Below are 5,000 nucleotides of genomic sequence, written 5' to 3'. Positions count from 1 at the left end.
TCTGAGAGTCCCAATTTCAGCTGCAGAGAACAATCACATCAGGGAAGTCAACGTGCAGGCTCAACAGCAGCCTCTCAAGCCAGCTCTCTGGTAAAAATAGGGGAAACGTATGGTTCCAGCACCTATATAACATATATTTGTCACAGGGACTGTGGCTTACGGCCACACCGCCCTGAACACGCCCGATCTCGTCCGATCTCGGAAGCCAAGCAGGGTCGGGCCTGGTTAGTACTTGGATGGGAGACTGCTTGGGAATACCAGGTGCTGTAAGCCTTTTTCTCTTCTCTCTGCGGCCTGCATGTAACATCTGACCATCACCGTGTGCCACACAGACACCAGGAAGTTAACCAGCTTGGGCTGCTGCTGATTGGTTGGCAGACACCTCTGTTTCTCTTTGGCTCTCAGTCTCCATGTTGCTGATCCTGGATCTGCTGAGATGTCCCAGGCCATTGTTGGCTTTGATCCTCATACATTTAACTTTGTCCTGAGAAAGGACAAGTTCCAAAAAGTCAAACAGGGACTATTTTGCATTTGACGTAGCCAAACTGCATGCGCCTGGAGAAGCCAAAAGGCTTACAGCACCTGGTATTCCCAGGCGGTCTCCCATCCAAGTACTAACCAGGCCCGACTCTGCTTGGCTTCTGAGATCTGACGAGATCAGGCGTGTTCAGGGTGGTGTGGCCGTAAGCCAGCAATGGAATCCCAAACCAGCTCTTTATAGATTCTGAAACAGAATCTGTTATTGTATTCCGACTTGTAAAATAGAACTATACTGTTTAGAGAAGACGCAGTTTATGAGCATGTCGTGGGATTGAGCTTCCCTGGTTTCTCTATATGACAACGGACACAAAACTACACACAGGAACAGAGGCTTTTGACAGACACTAAGTATCTGAGAGTCCCAATTTCAGCTGCAGAGAACAATCACATCAGGAAGTCAACGTGCAGGCTCAACAGCAGCCTCTCAAGCCAGCTCTCTGGTAAAAATAGGGGAAACGTATGGTTCCAGCACCTATATAACATATATTTGTCACAGGGACTGTGGCTTACGGCCACACCGCCCTGAACACGCCCGATCTCGGAAGCCAAGCAGGGTCGGCCTGGTTAGTACTTGGATGGGAGACCGCTTGGGAATACCAGGTGCTGTAAGCCTTTTTCTCTTCTCTCTGCGGCCTGCATGTAACATCTGACCATCACCGTGTGCCACACAGACACCAGGAAGTTAACCAGCTTGGGCTGCTGCTGATTGGTTGCAGACGCCTCTGTTTCTGTTTGGCTCTCAGTCTCCATGTTGCTGATCCTGGATCTGCTGAGATGTCCCAGGCCATTGTTGGCTTTGATCCTCATACATTTAACTTTGTCCTGAGAAAGGACAAGTTCCAAAAAGTCAAACAGGGACTACTTTTGCATTTGACGTAGCCAAACTGCATGCGCCTGGAGAAGCCAAAAGGCTTACAGCACCTGGTATTCCCAGGTGGTCTCCCATCCAAGTACTAACCAGGCCCGACTCTGCTTGGCTTCTGAGATCTGGCGTGTTCAGGGTGGTGTGGCCGTAAGCCAGCAATGGAATCCCAAACCAGCTCTTTATAGATTCTGAAACAGAATCTGTTATTGTATTCCGACTTGTAAAATAGAACTATACTGTTTAGAGAAGACGCAGTTTATGAGCATGTCGTGGGATTGAGCTTCCCTGGTTTCTCTATATGACAACGGACACAAAACTACACACAGGGAACAGAGGCTTTTGACAGACACTAAGTTATCTGAGAGTCCCAATTTCAGCTGCAGAGAACAATCACATCAGGGAAGTCAACGTGCAGGCTCAACAGCAGCCTCTCAAGCCAGCTCTCTGGTAAAAATAGGGGAAACGTATGGTTCCAGCACCTATATAACATATATTTGTCACAGGGACTGTGGCTTACGGCCACACCGCCCTGAACACGCCCGATCTCGTCCGATCTCGGAAGCCAAGCAGGGTCGGGCCTGGTTAGTACTTGGATGGGAGACTGCTTGGGAATACCAGGTGCTGTAAGCCTTTTTCTCTTCTCTCTGCGGCCTGCATGTAACATCTGACCATCACCGTGTGCCACACAGACACCAGGAAGTTAACCAGCTTGGGCTGCTGCTGATTGGTTGGCAGACACCTCTGTTTCTCTTTGGCTCTCAGTCTCCATGTTGCTGATCCTGGATCTGCTGAGATGTCCCAGGCCATTGTTGGCTTTGATCCTCATACATTTAACTTTGTCCTGAGAAAGGACAAGTTCCAAAAAGTCAAACAGGACTATTTTGCATTTGACGTAGCCAAACTGCATGCGCCTGGAGAAGCCAAAAGGCTTACAGCACCTGGTATTCCCAGGCGGTCTCCCATCCAAGTACTAACCAGGCCCGACTCTGCTTGGCTTCTGAGATCTGACGAGATCAGGCGTGTTCAGGGTGGTGTGGCCGTAAGCCAGCAATGGAATCCCAAACCAGCTCTTTATAGATTCTGAAACAGAATCTGTTATTGTATTCCGACTTGTAAAATAGAACTATACTGTTTAGAGAAGACGCAGTTTATGAGCATGTCGTGGGATTGAGCTTCCCTGGTTTCTCTATATGACAACGGACACAAAACTACACACAGGGAACAGAGGCTTTTGACAGACACTAAGTTATCTGAGAGTCCCAATTTCAGCTGCAGAGAACAATCACATCAGGGAAGTCAACGTGCAGGCTCAACAGCAGCCTCTCAAGCCAGCTCTCTGGTAAAAATAGGGAAACGTATGGTTCCAGCACCTATATAACATATATTTGTCACAGGGACTGTGGCTTACGGCCACACCGCCTGAACACGCCGATCTCGGAAGCCAAGCAGGGTCGGGCCTGGTTAGTACTTGGATGGGAGACCGCTTGGGAATACCAGGTGCTGTAAGCCTTTTTCTCTTCTCTCTGCGGCCTGCATGTAACATCTGACCATCACCGTGTGCCACACAGACACCAGGAAGTTAACCAGCTTGGGCTGCTGCTGATTGGTTGGCAGACGCCTCTGTTTCTGTTTGGCTCTCAGTCTCCATGTTGCTGATCCTGGATCTGCTGAGATGTCCCAGGCCATTGTTGGCTTTGATCCTCATACATTTAACTTTGTCCTGAGAAAGGACAAGTTCCAAAAAGTCAAACAGGGACTACTTTTGCATTTGACGTAGCCAAACTGCATGCGCCTGGAGAAGCCAAAAGGCTTACAGCACCTGGTATTCCCAGGTGGTCTCCCATCCAAGTACTAACCAGGCCCGACTCTGCTTGGCTTCTGAGATCTGGCGTGTTCAGGGTGGTGTGGCCGTAAGTAGCCAGCAATGGAATCCAAACCAGCTCTTTATAGATTCTGAAACAGAATCTGTTATTGTATTCCGACTTGTAAAATAGAACTATACTGTTTAGAGAAGACGCAGTTTATGAGCATGTCGTGGGATTGAGCTTCCCTGGTTTCTCTATATGACAACGGACACAAAACTACACACAGGGAACAGAGGCTTTTGACAGACACTAAGTTATCTGAGAGTCCAATTTCAGCTGCAGAGAACAATCACATCAGGGAAGTCAACGTGCAGGCTCAACAGCAGCCTCTCAAGCCAGCTCTCTGGTAAAAATAGGGGAAACGTATGGTTCCAGCACCTATATAACATATATTTGTCACAGGGACTGTGGCTTACGGCCACACCGCCCTGAACACGCCCGATCTCGTCCGATCTCGGAAGCCAAGCAGGGTCGGGCCTGGTTAGTACTTGGATGGGAGACTGCTTGGGAATACCAGGTGCTGTAAGCCTTTTTCTCTTCTCTCTGCGGCCTGCATGTAACATCTGACCATCACCGTGTGCCACACAGACACCAGGAAGTTAACCAGCTTGGGCTGCTGCTGATTGGTTGGCAGACACCTCTGTTTCTCTTTGGCTCTCAGTCTCCATGTTGCTGATCCTGGATCTGCTGAGATGTCCCAGGCCATTGTTGGCTTTGATCCTCATACATTTAACTTTGTCCTGAGAAAGGACAAGTTCCAAAAAGTCAAACAGGGACTATTTTGCATTTGACGTAGCCAAACTGCATGCGCCTGGAGAAGCCAAAAGGCTTACAGCACCTGGTATTCCCAGGCGGTCTCCCATCCAAGTACTAACCAGGCCCGACTCTGCTTGCTTCTGAGATCTGACGAGATCAGGCGTGTTCAGGGTGGTGTGGCCGTAGCCAGCAATGGAATCCCAAACCAGCTCTTTATAGATTCTGAAACAGAATCTGTTATTGTATTCCGACTTGTAAAATAGAACTATACTGTTTAGAGAAGACGCAGTTTATGAGCATGTCGTGGGATTGAGCTTCCCTGGTTTCTCTATATGACAACGGAGACAAAACTACACACAGGGAACAGAGGCTTTTGACAGACACTAAGTTATCTGAGAGTCCCAATTTCAGCTGCAGAGAACAATCACATCAGGGAAGTCAACGTGCAGGCTCAACAGCAGCCTCTCAAGCCAGCTCTCTGGTAAAAATAGGGGAAACGTATGGTTCCAGCACCTATATAACATATATTTGTCACAGGGACTGTGGCTTACGGCCACACCGCCCTGAACACGCCCGATCTCGGAAGCCAAGCAGGGTCGGGCCTGGTTAGTACTTGGATGGGAGACTGCTTGGGAATACCAGGTGCTGTAAGCCTTTTTCTCTTCTCTCTGCGGCCTGCATGTAACATCTGACCATCACCGTGTGCCACACAGACACCAGGAAGTTAACCAGCTTGGGCTGCTGCTGATTGGTTGGCAGACGCCTCTGTTTCTGTTTGGCTCTCAGTCTCCATGTTGCTGATCCTGGATCTGCTGAGATGTCCCAGGCCATTGTTGGCTTTGATCCTCATACATTTAACTTTGTCCTGAGAAAGGACAAGTTCCAAAAAGTCAAACAGGGACTACTTTTGCATTTGACGTAGCCAAACTGCATGCGCCTGGAGAAGCCAAAAGGCTTACAGCACCTGGTATTCC

The 5,000-nt window shown here is 48.9% G+C and overlaps 5 non-coding genes and 7 pseudogenes across 5 annotated transcripts; 6 read left to right on the top strand and 6 right to left on the bottom strand.

The window, feature by feature from the left end:
- The first annotated feature begins 154 nt into the window (after window positions 1-154).
- Window positions 155-273, top strand: LOC142392433 (5S ribosomal RNA). Its single transcript, XR_012771085.1, has one exon. It is a non-coding gene; the product is annotated as a 5S ribosomal RNA (ribosomal RNA).
- Window positions 274-570: 297 nt separating this feature from the next.
- LOC142392882 (5S ribosomal RNA) lies at window positions 571-689 on the bottom strand. Its single transcript, XR_012771512.1, has one exon. It is a non-coding gene; the product is annotated as a 5S ribosomal RNA (ribosomal RNA).
- Window positions 690-1,044: 355 nt separating this feature from the next.
- LOC142393707 (5S ribosomal RNA) lies at window positions 1,045-1,152 on the top strand (annotated as a pseudogene).
- A 297-nt stretch (window positions 1,153-1,449) lies between these two features.
- On the bottom strand, window positions 1,450-1,558 carry LOC142393672 (5S ribosomal RNA; annotated as a pseudogene).
- A 358-nt stretch (window positions 1,559-1,916) lies between these two features.
- Window positions 1,917-2,035, top strand: LOC142392432 (5S ribosomal RNA). Its single transcript, XR_012771084.1, has one exon. It is a non-coding gene; the product is annotated as a 5S ribosomal RNA (ribosomal RNA).
- Window positions 2,036-2,331: 296 nt separating this feature from the next.
- LOC142392881 (5S ribosomal RNA) lies at window positions 2,332-2,450 on the bottom strand. The gene has a single exon (XR_012771511.1). It is a non-coding gene; the product is annotated as a 5S ribosomal RNA (ribosomal RNA).
- Window positions 2,451-2,807: 357 nt separating this feature from the next.
- LOC142393741 (5S ribosomal RNA) lies at window positions 2,808-2,914 on the top strand (annotated as a pseudogene).
- Window positions 2,915-3,212: 298 nt separating this feature from the next.
- On the bottom strand, window positions 3,213-3,321 carry LOC142393708 (5S ribosomal RNA; annotated as a pseudogene).
- A 359-nt stretch (window positions 3,322-3,680) lies between these two features.
- Window positions 3,681-3,799, top strand: LOC142392431 (5S ribosomal RNA). Its single transcript, XR_012771083.1, has one exon. It is a non-coding gene; the product is annotated as a 5S ribosomal RNA (ribosomal RNA).
- A 297-nt stretch (window positions 3,800-4,096) lies between these two features.
- On the bottom strand, window positions 4,097-4,214 carry LOC142393602 (5S ribosomal RNA; annotated as a pseudogene).
- A 357-nt stretch (window positions 4,215-4,571) lies between these two features.
- Window positions 4,572-4,680, top strand: LOC142393633 (5S ribosomal RNA; annotated as a pseudogene).
- Window positions 4,681-4,978: 298 nt separating this feature from the next.
- Window positions 4,979-5,000, bottom strand: part of LOC142393671 (5S ribosomal RNA) — a 109-nt pseudogene continuing 87 nt past the window's right edge.

The sequence above is a fragment of the Odontesthes bonariensis genome, chromosome 11, assembly GCF_027942865.1.
Source record: "Odontesthes bonariensis isolate fOdoBon6 chromosome 11, fOdoBon6.hap1, whole genome shotgun sequence".
In the NCBI taxonomy this organism is placed as follows: Eukaryota; Metazoa; Chordata; class Actinopteri; order Atheriniformes; family Atherinopsidae; genus Odontesthes; species Odontesthes bonariensis.
Note: the sequence above shows the minus strand (reverse complement) of the source record. Positions and strands in the feature narration are given on the sequence as shown.